The sequence below is a fragment of the Mixophyes fleayi genome, chromosome 1 (genome assembly GCF_038048845.1).
Source record: "Mixophyes fleayi isolate aMixFle1 chromosome 1, aMixFle1.hap1, whole genome shotgun sequence".
In the NCBI taxonomy this organism is placed as follows: Eukaryota; Metazoa; Chordata; class Amphibia; order Anura; family Limnodynastidae; genus Mixophyes; species Mixophyes fleayi.
In genome coordinates this window covers 10,845,238-10,861,326 of record NC_134402.1, presented here as the reverse complement: position 1 = coordinate 10,861,326, position 16,089 = coordinate 10,845,238, and the positions used below count along the sequence as shown (strand labels likewise).

General features: G+C 45.2%; 1 long non-coding RNA gene across 1 annotated transcript; it reads left to right on the top strand.

Moving 5' to 3' along the window:
- Window positions 1-3,687: 3,687 nt before the first annotated feature.
- Window positions 3,688-8,339, top strand: LOC142103525 (uncharacterized). The gene is made up of 3 exons (XR_012679392.1): window positions 3,688-4,406; window positions 7,215-7,293; window positions 8,300-8,339. It is a non-coding gene; the product is annotated as an uncharacterized LOC142103525 (long non-coding RNA).
- The last annotated feature ends 7,750 nt before the right edge of the window (window positions 8,340-16,089 follow it).

The window sequence follows — 16,089 nt, the reverse complement described above, 5'->3', positions numbered from 1 at the left end:
CCTCCCCCTCTATCTCTATATACTGCCTGTCCTCCTCCTGTACCTCTATATACTGCCTGTCCTCCCCCTGTACCTCTATATACTGCCTGTCCTCCTCCTGTACCTCTATATACTGCCTGTCCTCCCCCCTCTATCTATATATACTGCCTGTCCTCTCCCCTCTATCTATATATACTGCCTGTACCTCTATATACTGCTTGTCCTCCCCCCTGTACCTCTATATACTGCCTGTACCTCTATATATTGCCTGTACCTCTATATACTGCCTGTCCTCCCCCTCTACCTCTATATACTGCCTGTCCTCCCCCTCTACCTCTATATACTGCCTGTCCTCCCCCTCTACCTCTATATACTGCCTGTCCTCCCCCCTCTATCTCTATATACTGCCTGTCCTCCCCCCTCTATCTCTATATACTGCCTGTCCTCCCCCCTGTACCTCTATATACTGCCTGTCCTCCCCCCTGTACCTCTATATACTGCCTGTACCTCTATATACTGCTTGTCCTCCCCCCTGTACCTCTATATACTGCCTGTCCTCCCCCTGTACCTCTATATACTGCCTGTACCTCTATATACTACTTGTCCTCCCCCCTGTACCTCTATATACTGCCTGTACCTCTATATACTGCTTGTCCTCCCCCTCTATCTCTATATACTGCCTGTCCTCCTCCTGTACCTCTATATACTGCCTGTCCTCCTCCTGTACCTCTATATACTGCCTGTACCTGTATATACTGCTTGTCCTCCCCCTGTACCTCTATATACTGCCTGTACCTCTATATACTGCTTGTCCTCCCCCCTGTACCTCTATATACTGCCTGTACCTGTATATACTGCTTGTCCTCCCCCCTGTACCTCTATATACTGCCTGTACTCCTCCTGTACCTCTATATACTGCCTGTCCTCCCCCTGTACCTCTATATACTGCCTGTACCTCTATATATTGCCTTTACCTCTATATACTGCCTGTCCTCCCCCTGTACCTCTTTATACTGCCTGTCCTTCCCCTCTATCTCTATATACTGCCTGTCCTCCTCCCTGTACTCTATATACTGCCTGTCCTCCCCCCTGTACCTCTATATACTGCCTGTCCTCCCCCTCTATCTCTATATACTGCCTGTCCTCCCCTCTGTACCTCTATATACTGCCTGTCCTCCCCTCTGTACCTCTATATACTGCCTGTCCTCCCCTTGTACCTCTATATACTGCCTGTCCTCCCCCTGTACCTCTATATACTGCCTGTCCTCCCCCCTGTACCTCTATATACTGCCTGTACCTCTATATACTGCTTGTCCTCCCCCCTGTACCTCTATATACTGCTTGTCCTCCCCCCTGTACCTCTATATACTGCCTGTCCTCCCCCTGTTCCTCTGTATACTGCCTGTTCCTCTATATACTGCCTGTACCTCTATATACTGCCTGTACCTCTATATACTGCTTGTCCTCCCCCCTGTACCTCTATATACTGCTTGTCCTCCCCCTCTATCTCTATATACTGCCTGTCCTCCTCCCTGTACTCTATATACTGCCTGTCCCCCCCCCTGTACTCTATATACTGCCTGTCCTCCCCCCTGTACCTCTATATACTGCCTGTCCTCCCCCCTGTACCGCTATATACTGCCTGTCCTCCTCCCTGTACTCTATATACTGCCTGTCCTCCCCCCTGTACCTCTATATACTGCCTGTCCTCCCCCTCTATCTCTATATACTGCCTGTCCTCCCCCCTGTACCTCTATATACTGCCTGTCTTCCCTCTGTACCTCTATATACTGCCTGTACCTCTATATACTGCTTGTCCTCCCCCCTGTACCTCTATATACTGCCTGTACCTCTATATACTGCCTGTCCTCCCCCCTGTACCTCTATATACTGCCTGTCCTCCCCCCTGTACCTCTATATACTGCCTGTCCTCCCCCCTGTACCTCTATATACCGCCTGTCCTCCCCCCTGTACCTCTATATACCGCCTGTCCTCCCCCCTGTACCTGTATATACTGCCTGTCCTCCCCCTGTACCTCTACATACTGCCTGTCCTCCCCCCCTCCATCTATATATACTGCCTGTCCTCCCCCTGTACCTCTATATACTGTCTGTACCTCTATATACTACTTGTCCTCCCCCCTGTACCTCTATATACTGCCTGTACCTCTATATACTGCCTGTACCTCTATATATTGCCTGTACCTCTTTATACTGCCTGTCCTCCCCCTGTACCTCTTTATACTGCCTGTCCTCCCCCTGTACCTCTATATACTGCCTGTCCTCCCCCCTGTACCTCTATATACTGCCTGTCCTCCCCCTGTACCTCTATATACTGCCTGTACCTCTATATACTGCTTATCCTCCCCCCTGTACCTCTATATACTGCCTGTCCTCCCCCTGTACCTCTATATACTGCCTGTCCACCCCCTGTACCTCTATATACTGCCTGTACCTCTATATACTGCTTGTCCTCCCCCTGTACCTCTATATACTGCCTGTACCTCTATATACTGCCTGTCCTCCCCCTGTACCTCTATATACTGCTTGTCCTCCCCCTGTACCTCTATATACTGCCTGTACCTCTATATACTGCTTGTCCTTCCCCCTGTACCTCTATTTACCGCCTGTCCTCCCCCCTGTACCTCTATTTACCGCCTGTCCTCCCCCCTGTACCTGTGTATACTGCCTGTCCTCCCCCTGTACCTCTACATACTGCCTGTCCTCCCCCCTGTACCTGTATATACCGCCTGTCCTCCCCCCTGTACCTGTATATACCGCCTGTCCCCCCCCCCTCTACCTCCCCCCCTGCATCTCTCCCTGCACAGATTGCACCCCTCTCCCTGCACAGACTGCACCCCTCTTTCTCCCTGCATATCACCACGCAGACTGCACCCCTCCTTCTCCCTGCATCTCTCCCTGCACATCTCTCCCTGTACAGACTGCACCCATCTCTCCATGCACAGTCTGTACCTCTCTCCCCCTCCGTCTCTCCCTGCACAGACTGCACCCCTCTCTCTCCCTGCATATTACCACGCAGACTACACCCCTCCCTCTGCGTGTTTCAATGCACAGTCTGTACCTCTCTCCCCCTCTGTCTCTCCCTGCACATACTGCACCCCTCTCTCTCCAAGCATCTCTCCACGCAGACTGCACCCCTCTCCCCCTGCATCTCTGCCTGCACATACTGCACCCCTCTCTTTCTTTGTATCTCTCCACGCAGACTGCACCCCTCTCTCTTCCTGCATCTCTCCATGCACAGTCTGTACCTCTCTCCCTGCACATACTGCACCCCTCTCTCTCCCTGCATCTCTCCACGCAGATTGCACCCCTCTCTCTCCACGCAGACTGCACCCCTCTCTCCCTCTGCATCTCTCCATGCACAGTCTGTACCTCTCTCCCCTTGCATCTCTCCACGCAGACTGCACCCCTCTCTCTCCCTGCATGTCTCTACGCAGACTGCACCCCTCTCTCTCCCTGCACAGACTGCACCCCTATTTCTCCACACAGACTGCACCCCTCTCTCCCCCTGCATGTCTCTACGCAGACTGCACCCCTCTCTCTCCGCACAGACTGCACCCCGCTCTCTCCCTGCATATCCCCACGCAGACTGCACCCCGCTCTCTCCCTGCATCTCTCCCTGCACAGACTGCACCCCTCTCCCTGCATCTCTCCCTGCACAGACTGCACCCCTCTCCCTGCATCTCTCCCTGCACAGACTGCACTCCTCTCTCCCCCTGCGTTTTTCCACTTGCTGTCTGTACCTCTCTCCCCCTGCATCTCTCCCTGCAGACTGCACCCCTCACTCTCTCTGCATCTCTTTCTGCACAGACTGCACCCCTCTCACACCTGCATTTCTCCTTGCAGACTGCACCCCTCTCTCTCTGCATATCTCCACACAGACTGCACCCCTCTCTCCCCCTGCATCTCTCCCTGCACAGACTGCACCCCTCTCTACCCCTGCATATCTCCACACAGACTGCACCCCTCTCTCTCCCTGCCTCTTTCCCCTCGCAGTCTGTACCTCTCACCCCCTGCACCTCTCCATGCAGACTGCACCCCTCTCACACCCTCCACCTCTCCATGCAGACTGCACCCCTCTCACCCCCTCCACCTCTCCATGCAGACTGCACCCCTCTCACCCCCTGCATCTCTCCATGCGCAGACTGTATCCCTCTACACATTTGCAGGTAGAGCTAAGATAGCTTTACGGTTTACAGAAGTTTTTCTTTAAGTAACATTGTGACTATTATGTCCCTATAAGTAGCTCAGTTGATTCAGGTTCAATTCCTTTGCACAACTAACTGGTGTGATGTCAAAGGGCCACAAATACATTATTTATGGTGATGAAACGGACATAGTTCCGTTATGCGGCTCCTGCCCTCGGGGGCACCTCACGACACACAATGCCTTTTATCAGCCGCCCTGGTGAGTCATAGTGTGAGATCTTATAACATGGGTGATAACTGACCTTTCTGGTCCTGCTAAAATGACTGTCTGCAAAATCAATGGAGCTCTTATCGCTCTTATTGTTTTTATCTGAATTTTCATTTATTTGTTAACTGACTCATTCATTCTGTTCATATATAAACCCCATTATCTGCCTGTGCCTGGGGAATAAAGTGTAATAAGGACACGTGTAAGAGGCATCTACTCAACATGTCAAATTAATTCTAAATCCTGTACCTGACTTCTGGTTTCAGGCTGCAGCGGTGATGGAAGAAGATAAAACTCCTTAGTAACAGGATTCCTGCTCTCTATAAGGGGCTTCCCCTTTGTTCATGTCCCAGCATCTATGTGGAGAGAGCGTATACATTCTCTCCTCAAGCTTCATCAAAGTCTTTAATGGGAAGGGAAACAACTGCATCTCGTTGGGTGTTTAAAGAAGAGGCAGACGTTTTGTCAGCAGAGTTTATATTCATGAGATTGTAGGATATCGATTCTCTAGGGTACCGATCCCTCATGAATATTAGTCAGACCTCATGAATATTAGTCAGACCTCATGAATATAAGTCAGGCAGTGCCCTGGTGATGTCACTGGTTTCTATCACTCTGATAGAGTACAAAACTGATGCCTCCACTTTGTTTAGACGTCAGGTCCACTTTAATGCTGTGTTATCATACACCACAATATTCCCTATTTGTAGAGGGTGGTCTCCGTTTCTGGGTACTAAAGGAGCAGGGCCTATTGCTTTGCGGTGATGTCTTGAATAATAATACTGGAGTACTAAATGAATGTGACTTCAGGAGATTTATAATTAATATTTTTTATAGCTTTTGAACATAAACCTTCCTTAGTGGTCACTTTAGTACATTTATACTGTCGTACTGTAGTTTTAGAACCTTGTGTATCTTATCCATGCTGCTATAGTCCGAGGGAGAGTTTGTGGCTCATAGCCAGGGTGATGGTGTCGGTGGCTGTCATGTTTTCCAACATGTATATAAAGAAAAAAAAAAAGGGGGGGAGGGAGAGGAAGGGAGGAAAGACAGTGTGATATGAGGCACTCCTGGAGTGCAATTTGTTTACCCAAACATGGATTTACATGCAATGCAAAGCTAACAATATATACACTCATCTGTGATATCCTAAAACTAGCTGTGTTTTCCTGCATCTTGTTTTAGACACAGGTAATCTAAGAGCAAGTCTAATTAAACCTTCCTTTGCCTTCAGGTGCTGGACACTCGCACATCAAAATGTCTAATTAACATGGGTCCTTTCTTCAGACAGTTGCAGAATACACATTCCCAAAGAAAAGTTACAAAACCCCAAACAAGTCATTTCCCTACAAAAATACACAAAAGACTTCCTCTAGAAAGGCTTATTGCATCAGGTATATAGCTCAGAAATAATACATTTCCTCTAACAAAGTTAAAACAAAAATTAATTTCTTCCCCTGGTCTCAGAAATAAAGATATTTCCTTTAGCAAAAATAAGTACAATTGCAGTTATATATATATGAGCACCCTGCGCTATTTCCTTTAAATAAATTTATACCATAAGTTATTTATAAGTGATCCAGTCACAATTACTTTAACATAATTATGTTTAAAGGTTGCTGAAACCAGTGATCCAGATACCAAACGTCCAACAATAGGGCTAAATTAATTTCCTCCATCCACCCAGACTTGGCTTTAGTCCACATTTCCAGTTCACATTGACCTTGACCCAATCCAGCAGGACACCTCCCCCCCCCACCCCTTCATTGTCCACAAGTAATTCCCAGCTGCCCCTCAGAGAGTTACTTTGGGGTGGGCTCAGAACCTGACTGTTCGGATGAAAACCCGGCAGGTGGCAACACTTCTCATAGCACAACTTAGCCCCCCCAGGATGATCCTCTTACCTTGGTCAGACATGTAGTCCTAAATGGCTGGTTTTCCTCCTCAAAGCAGAGTTTCTTGTTCTACCCCCAATGAAGGACTTCTACATACTGGGGTCTCTATCAGGGCTATTAGTCCTCTGAACTTTAGTAGCCCTGTCTCCCCGCTTTCTCCATCCAATGCCTTTACATGCCATCACCTAACTGGCCCTCAGTGGTTGTTGGGACTCTGGTCTCCCGTCATCTCCACTGTCCCACGTTGACTGATGGCTCTACACAAGGTCCATGCTCAGTCCCCTTGTTCCTCTGGATCAGCACAGGCTGTGATCCGTGTTGCAGTCCTGTGTGAGTTGACCTGCTGGAGAGAATGGTATTGGCAGGCTCGATAAGATTAAGTATGACCTACTGGCCTATAGATACAGGGTTGAAGCTTCTAGATTTGCAAATTACGTGTAGTTGTTTAACCACCTTGTACTTGTCAGAGGACATTAACTCTTTGTGTTCTTTACACCTCTTTTTTTCGCACTTTGGTGCCACAAACGTACTGTCCCCGGGCTTTCAAGAAAAGACAGGGGGAAAAAAAAAAAAGACAGTGTCTCTACCTTGTACCGTCTCTCCTGAGTCCAACCGTACCACACCCCCCGGTAGCCACACAAACATGTCAGGCTGTATTATCATTGGTGGCTGGTAATGCTTCTGCAACACACAATTTAACCACCACCAACTACCATTTTTATTCCGATACGTTATGGAGATTGTAAGCTCATTAGGGCAGAGCCATCTTCACCTTGTGTTTCATGTCATTTGTACGTTATTTATCTGTATCACGATCTCATCAATGTACAGCGCTGTTTTCGTATGTTGGCGCTTTATAAATAAAAGATGATGATAATAATAACCTTGGTTTTGTTGCTTCTAGAATGTGCCGTCTGAGACGAGATACTTTCCTTGCTGCGTGAGAGTACCAGCTCCTGCCTAGGACCTATATAATACAGACTGTGAGTAACCACACTTATGATTAGATGGTGTTGTCCGGGCACCAAGAATGGGTTACACAATAAATCAATCACTGTTCTATCACTAAAAGATTTTGTATTTAGAGAAAGTTTAACTAGTAATATATACCCACTTCATTAGAGTAAATAGTAATTCATAGGATGACAAATTATACTATTAGTGTACTACTAGCTGAAGTACTGGCGTTGCCCAGGTTTAAATCTTCAAGTTATTAAGTTCTCAATGAGTTGGATGTAACGGTCAACATTTTAAAAATAATTAGAAGCGTAGCAGCTCTTCCAACACACCCATGAGGTGGCTGCCCAGTGTCGTTTTTGTTTTTATATTAAATGTTATTCAAATCCATCCAGTAGAAGGCCCAGAACAGGCTTCGCTGGTCAAAGTTCTGGCCAGCGAATACCAAGGGAAGATCCGACCAGGTCCCTGAAATCTCGCCGGGGTCCAACTGGACCACCTTGCGTTGGTTTCATCAGATTCGGTGCAGGGGTGTCGAAGATATTTGCCTACAAATGAACAAAAAAACAACTTTTTTTTTTTTTTTTGTATGTAGATTCTGCTTCTTCCCACTAGGTGGAGCTTTAAGGACACGTGAAATTGATAAATTGACCTATAGCACGTGCTATCTGGGGATATGTCCCTGAGCTTAACCCCTTTATGACTAATGTTTTAAACTCCTCAGTGGTCTTAACTTTTTGTACATAGAATACTGTGGTCTGGTCAGGAATAATTTGTAATTTTTTTCATATTGTCTTTGGAGGTTTTGTTTTGCAACTGATAACGCTTTATTTTAGTAGAATATTAGATCAAATATTTCTATGTGCTGGACATTAGGGGAAAAAACATACAAGATATCTGCCTATCTTTGCTTTTTTTGTTAATAATTAATGCTTGAATGCTTTTGTTACCTTATACCAAAATGTAAAATTTACTGATCAGTTACAGAACCGGAAATAGAACATATCTAAAAATATTTATCACACTGGTTAGAAAAACATTTAGGGACCGTGGCCTGGTTGCTGAAGAAGGTGGAGGTGCCTTGAAGTGAGCGACTTCCTGGGTCTTCCTGAGAATGGTACCTACAAGCACCCACCTGGATAAATCTAACATAAAAAAGGAGAGCGTACGCCTGTTGGAAGAAATGCCAGCCCCAGTCTTAAAATAACACTTGATCTTGAAGCTGGGGCACTGGTCCAAAGTCTAGTATCAGTAGAGAGTTTCCCTTTACAAGGCAGCGCCGCTTTAAATTTAAGCGCTGTAGACGCAGATCTCGCCGGAGTTGAAGAATCCGGACATTGATACATTTACCCCCTGGTGTCCTCTCACAGGCTAGAACCTGCTCTCTCCCTCTTGTATTCTCTGAAAGTCAGTGTGCGATTGACTTTTCATCCCTCACCCATCCAATAGAACACTGAGATCACAGCATGCACTTTTATCCTGAAGACTTCTCCTCCGAGAGTCGGTGACATCTAACCAAGATATCATAATTAAATATTGTCTATTATAATTATTACATTTATAGAAATATGTTATTTATACCATAGAACTTTTGGTAGAAAAATAAGTGTAATGTTTCTAATTCAGCAGGTCTGTTCGCCTTAAGATATATGTTTAACTTTACTCATGTCCTGACACTTTATTGCAAACTCTATCTTCTATTATTAAAGGTTCTCTGCTTTGTTTAGTGTCAATTGATACTTTGGGATGGGAATGAAATGTCAACAGTGAAAATGTCTATAAGGTCATAAAGTAGACAGTCAAAACGTCGACATAGATTGGCATATAATGTATTGCTGTTTTAAATCTAGTGATTAATGTCGACATTTTGACTGTCCACTTTGCAACCCTGTAGACATTTTGACTGTCGACATTTTAACTGTGACCTTCTGAACATGTAGACATTATAACTGTCAACTTTTAAGTGTGTTGACTGTAGACGCCCTGTCTTGTGCCCTCTATTCTTTGACAGGCTCCCTACCAGTAAATTTTAGAGACGCTCAATATACTCTATCAATTATTGATTCTGTTATAGCCTTAATATTCAGCAAGGTATTATATCAGCTATAGACCAATCGCTATATATAGGTTCTTTTCATGGTGGGATTGTCCGAACATTTCCCGGATGTGGCAAATTGTTCCTTCTCTGTTATCTAGAGCGCACCCCCCTTAGGACATTGGCTATTTCATTTTTAATAGATACCTTTCCGTGCTGTCTAGAATCCCAAGAGAAATTAGCTGGGAACGTTATGGCAGCTATCAGAATTCTGATCGATCCTCTGTGCAACCTCGTTGCTTCCAAATGAAGAACAAACTGTTGCAAAATGTTGAATTATCTTCAGTTTTATCAAGGTCCTGAGATGTCTTTGTTGATGTTTATAAGCTATACTCCTTTTATTCCAAGATCTCCGTCCCTGTCCTCTGCTCCTTATTAGAGAGTCTGTTATATCACATTACAAGGAGTTAATCTGCAGAATGCCTCAATAATCAGTGCAGCTGATGGATGAGACAGACTAATCTCATATTTTATTGATACAGTATCAAAATTAAAATAAATAAACCTTGGCACTGATTAGGCTCCCTATCCCAGTACCTCGCACCTGTAGAAAGAGACCATAATTAAACATGTATTATACAGTTTAAAAGACAAATTAACATAATGGTCTACTAGACACAGAAAAATGGGGCTTGTTTTTCTTTTACAGGAGGTAAATGGTAAGAAGGGTGATATTAAAATCATTGCGGCAGAGAAGATTAAGAGTAATTTAATTTCAGATATTCTCCCCCAAAAAATGTTGAGCTTAATCAACTTAATTCTGAAGTGGGTAGAAGGTGTCTGATGAGATGATCAGGAGTCACAGGTGTTACAAAGTATTAATACAGAATATGAATTATCCCGGTGCTCACATAACAGTAGGGATCCGGCACAGAACGAGCTGCTGGATACAGGAAGGGCCCTATTTGCAAAATGCGCAGCAGCTCGGTGTGTTTTATCTTCTGCAAACGCGTCGAACTGCAGCATGACAAGGGATGCGCCCGCATGACGAATTCCGCGTAAATTCAGTTGTCCCTACTTTTGCGGGAATGCGGTCCAGCTACAAATACGCTGGGTGGTGAAACAGTCACTGCAAAGTGGCCTTCCAGTGACCGTAGGGATCAAGGCCGGGCATCCACTTAAACCCAACCTTCTGCGGAGCGGCAGATATTCTGCAGTCGCTGTAGATGTACCCTCTGCCCCTTTCCACCAACGTTTTGTACTTTCCTTAAGGACTCTTGATATGGTTCAGAAATGTGCAGGAGACGGAATCTTAAAAAAAAAATTCAGAACCACAAAATGAATGTTGGGTTTCGCCCCCAGGATCCTGCTTTAATAACAATAACTGAAGAGGGGAAGTAGGTGCACATGGGGCTGCTTGTACGTACGCCGGGGGTGTGATGAATGACTCGTTTTCACTACTCAGCGAATGCAACGTGAAGGAAGCTAAAAATGGGGATCATAGATCCCTCTGACATAACACTTTAGAAAATACAGTAAAGGGAAAAACATCCCCTCTGCTGGACAAGTACAGCTTTACAGCCCGGCCTGGCGTTACCACTAGGTGATCCTAGGCCGTGAGCTAGGGTGCTACTCACACAGCGGCAGCTGCGGACATGGAGCCAGTGACGCTGCCCGATGCTGCTCCTCTCTGTCTCTGATTGGCTGGCAGAGTGGCGCTGTGATGTCACTGCCACGGGACTTCTCACCTTAGCAGCATCACCCCATTGCCAAAGGCTGCCGGTCCCAGGCGGAAAATAACTTTTTCTTTCTTTCTTCATCCATCATCATCTAAATGGAAAACCAAGACCGCAATCTACATTAAAAAATGATCCATCATCTCACTACAAATGCATAATGATTCCCAGAATCCCCTTCATTGCCAGCTCACCCCGGACACCCTACAGTGGGAGTCCCAGATACGCCATATCCGGCACGTCCAGGGCCTGATTATTCAATAGGCTGACTAGGGCGCAACTTTCCCAAATTAAAATGGAAACATGAAAGAAAAAATGTAGTACGGTTTTAATCTTGATGTTTTCCAATGGTAAAGGCTTAAGACAATGAGTCATCCTTGGGCTGGGGGCGAAGGAAGCCATTTTTTGTGTGGAGATTTCTTTTTGGTTCTCGGACTTCAGTGGATCAAGAACAAGATTTTTTTTTAATTTAATAAAACTTCATTTGAATGTGTTTTTGTATTTATTTTTTATTGCTTTTTTTTGGTACAATAGGCCATGCCGTTCCAGAAGTCCCACGGGAAAATTTATCAAACCTTCAAGGAAAAGTAGATGCGTTGCCCATAGCAACCAATCACAATCTAGCTAGGACATTCTAGAATATGATAGCTACAATCTGATTGGGTGCTATGGGCAACACCTCCCCCTTTATTTATTAAAGTTTGAGAAATAGCTCATCCCTCATAGAGGGTTCACTGGTGGCCTCTGGAATAGGGGGTAGGGCACAATGTTTTTTGTCTTCCTATATATAGTGGTACCAGTTTAAGTCTGGGTTTGGACTTCATGACAGCAGAGGGACCCCGCGCTCCTGATTTCCCTGTTATAGTGGACACCAGACAAGGCTGTCCAGTGCCAGAGCTTGTTGAGGATTTGGAGAGGGTGGTAAGCTGGCCATTTCATCAGCATCATCATCACTATTTATTTATATAGCACCACTAATTCTGCAGCGCTGTACAGAGAACTCACTCACATCAGTCCCTGCCCCATTGGGGCTTACAGTCTAAATTCCCTAACATACACACACACACATACATACACAGACTAGGGTCAATTTTGATAGCAGCCAATTAACCTGCCAGTATGTTTTTGGAATGTGGGAGGAAACCGGAGCACCCGGAGGAAACCCACGCAAACATGGGGAGAACATACAAACTCCACACAGATAAGGCTATGGTCGGGAATGGAACTCGTGACCCCAGTGCTGTGAGTCAGAAGTGCTAACCACTGAGCCACCGTGCTGGCCATTTATTATTTATTTTACACAGAGCACTGAACATGGGAAATGTTTTATTACAAGTTGCCAGTGTGCCTGCGAAACGCGTTTTGCTGGCTAACAGATGTCATTAAGAGCATAGGATGACGCCCGATCTCGCCCAACATTCAGTAGTTTGTTCTAATTGCACTCTGAGTAATGTAATAGAGATCTTCACGCACACACAAAGGTGCCTCGTATCACAGTCCCGGGGTCCCCTGACTTAAACCATAGATAAGGGGTATGTCTAAAATATTAGGAGGTTGGACTTTGATGTAACGTTTGCAGTGCACCTCCTAAATGTTTTTTTTAGGAGAGGAGCGTTGTACCTTGTCCTCTATCAGGACGTTGTTTCGCTGCCTTAATGATTAACTGTGAGATGAATGTGGCACCTTGGCACATGCCCTAGACCCCATGGGTATATTATTACCATCTATTTTGCAGAGAATTTAAGGTGTGCACAACTGCTCCCCGGCCTGAGCTGGCAAACAAATGACAATGATCCCATTCCTACCATAAATCAGCATCGTGCACTAGTGTATGGGCTGTATACAACACATGAAGTGACACGCTCATGATTACTACATAACCAACAAGAAGTAAAACACAGCTTTAGACTCTAGCAGCAAAAGGTAGCATGTCTGTCATATTGCCCCCTCCTTGATGTCCCTGATTCCCCCCCCCCTTCCCAAAACTCTCTTTTCTATAGAGACATGGGGGTAAATGTATGAAAGTCTGATTTGTTCAACTCGCCGGAAATCGGCGACTTTGCAGCTAAATTTTAAAGCGGCGATGGCTTGTAAAGGCAAGTTTACCCCATGGAGTAAGTCGGAGAGAGCCATCAAGTTAATTTTAGGAATCAGAAACTTAGACACAGGTCGTCTTTGAAGCCCTTTCCATAGAGCGCTATATAACCAGGCTCTCACATAATGATATATCGGAGCTTTCCTTCGTCAGATATTTACAGAAACGCGTGATGTTCTTGTGAAAGGTGTGAGGGTGTGGGAATGGGTTAAACAGGGCGAGGACTTCCAATGCTGACTGGCACCAGGCTCACCTGTTTTCTGATCAGGTAATATTATGGATGAGCTGCTTTCTACTGCTGCCACATTTAAATTGGTGTCTAGCATATAATAATATAATAGCCCCTTTTGTCCAGTATACTGTATACAGCCCTCCAGCTACTCAACATTTAATTAATTTACCCAATATTTCAGTATATCATGCAACCCCTAATTGTCCTTAATACAATGTACAGTACACAATATGGTGACATTATCCAGCATATACAACCATCAATATTTTAAGTATAAATACCATGGACCTGAGTCATCAAGGAAAGTAAAGCAAAAAAAATGAGTAACTTTGCACCTTTGGCAAAACCATGTTGCATTGGAGGGGGAGGTAAATTAAAAACGTGGGGACAGATTTATAGTTTATAGGGGTAGGGCATGTCCTAGATCAACTTTAAAATTCAGTGTAAAGATAAAGCTATCAAGTATTTGTGTGCTACATGACAAAACAGCCAGTAGTTATCTTATGTGCATTTTTTTTTGCCTTACTTTTCTTAATGACTCAGGCCCTATGTGTCTAAGACAGAGCCCCCACATGACCAGTGTATGAAAAAGTACTAATGACCAGTATATAAGATCAAATGTTTAGCATAAAATATAATCACCCAAGGGTTTAGCATATAATACAGCCCCATTGCATTGTAAAGGCACTAGCAAGTTCAGTCTTATTGAATAATGGTAATCATATTTCTCCTTTAACCTATCAGAGTTCTGCTATAGGATAACTATTATCCAATAAGAACACAAGTTTCCAGTACCTGCTACAGTGCTCCGTCTGGATACAATGATTGTCTGTGCTGTTATTGGGGTCTTCCGTTCACCAGTAAAGGTGAGGAGATATGGGGTGGTCCAGTTGTCTACCTGAGCCCCCGGCTAAATCTCTGGAAGTCAGCCGTATATTAAACTCCAGCTCTGTTCCTTATCTCCTTGCAGTCAATAGAACATGAATTATTCTGCACTAAACATTAGTACTTTAAGTGATTTTATGTTTAATCAGCTTAATTAATGATCTTTTTTTTCCTGCTGCTCTTTTAATTCATCTACATGATCAGTGAGTTTGCAGGTGCGCCAGGTAGATAATTGGGACTTTAAGACATGAATTATTCTCTACTAATCAGGGGTTAATGCGCACGTCTCTGTTCCTGGGTGTCAGCATTTGGGGGGGGGGGGGGGGGGTTACACAGTCCTAAAATCCCTGCCTGCACTGCACAAACACAGGGACTATTTTCTGAACACCACAAGCAGTCTCTACAATTTATATTCTGAAATGCCAGATTAACGTCCAGGGCAGGGTATTTCCATCGTTCCCTCTATCACCGGCTCTGTGCTGATCTTCCTGGTGAATGTAAGACAAGGAATCAGCCGCTGTATTTAGTTACATATTTATATTACACAATCAGTGAGCTGGAGGGTCCTGGGGTACTTGTTAATTATAGGGGCCCCAGTTAAACCACTGGACGTCGTACATTACACAACTACTGCTATCTCAGCCCATAAAGTCTTGTTTTCTACCATAATATGCACGTTTGAAAAACATCAAGGAATTAAAAAAATATTAAAATCTGATTGAATACATCCTTTGACTGGTTAATGGGGAATGCCACAGTGAATCGAAAAGGTCTATTTAACCCCTTTGCCGCTGAGGCTTTTCTCACCCCTTGGTGTTTTTTTGGGATGGTCACATTCCAACATGAATGTCAGTAATTTGCTTATGCAGTACTCGCACACTGCAGAGGGCTTTGCATTTTCATGAAATAGCATTAGTTTATAGTAGCATACTTAGCAACTTTTCACTATTTCCGTCCATGAAGGGAGGTGAAGTATGAGGACGGAGGGGGGCGGAGCATCACATAATCTTGGCTCCGCCCCCCTGCCCACTTCACAAGCAAGTGAAGGCATGCTAGGCACTCACCCAGGGGTATGGCTACAACCACCATCGTGATGTTACCACACCCCCATCCAGATGCCGCCTACCCAAATGTTGGAAGATATGCGGTTTTCAACGCAATGTTATACCGCCAATTCTCAGTCTAACTCGCCATTTGTTGGTCAATTGTCACAGTAAAATTTGTCTCCAAGGCGAATTTTCCGCTTCTCTTTGTGGTCATTAAAGCTGACCTCCTCAAATGGGATCAACTTACGATCTACTGGTCGCATAAACTCTCTTAAAATGAATGTCCTCCCATGCCTCCTGTACTTATTCCAAACCCTTCCCCTTAAAGTCCCGGCAACCTCCATTAAACTCGTCCAACGGCTGGCCACTAAATGTATCTGGTTGGAGAGAAAGCCGAGAATACGTATGAACATCCCTCATAAGCCTTCACAGGATGGAGGTTTTGGAGTTCCCCATTTTCTTAAATATTGCAGAGTCACTCCTCTCGCCCAGTGTGTCCTCCATCATATGCCTCCCGGCCACAGAGTCTGGGGTGACATTGAAGCTGCTCTTTCCAACACTTATTGTCCTGCCTCACTCCTGTGGCTGAAACCCCAGCACCCCCCCCCCCCCTTCGCAGCTCCCCCCTTCCCCAGCGTTCTCGCTGACTAGCTGGTCCCACACTGTGTTGTCATATGACCTGGCTCCTAACGCCTGGCACATAGGCCATGCGCCAGGCGTTAGGTTAACGTCTGGTGCATCACTTCCCTGTGGAACAACCCTTCCTTCTCCCCTGGGCACTCGCCCGACTCAA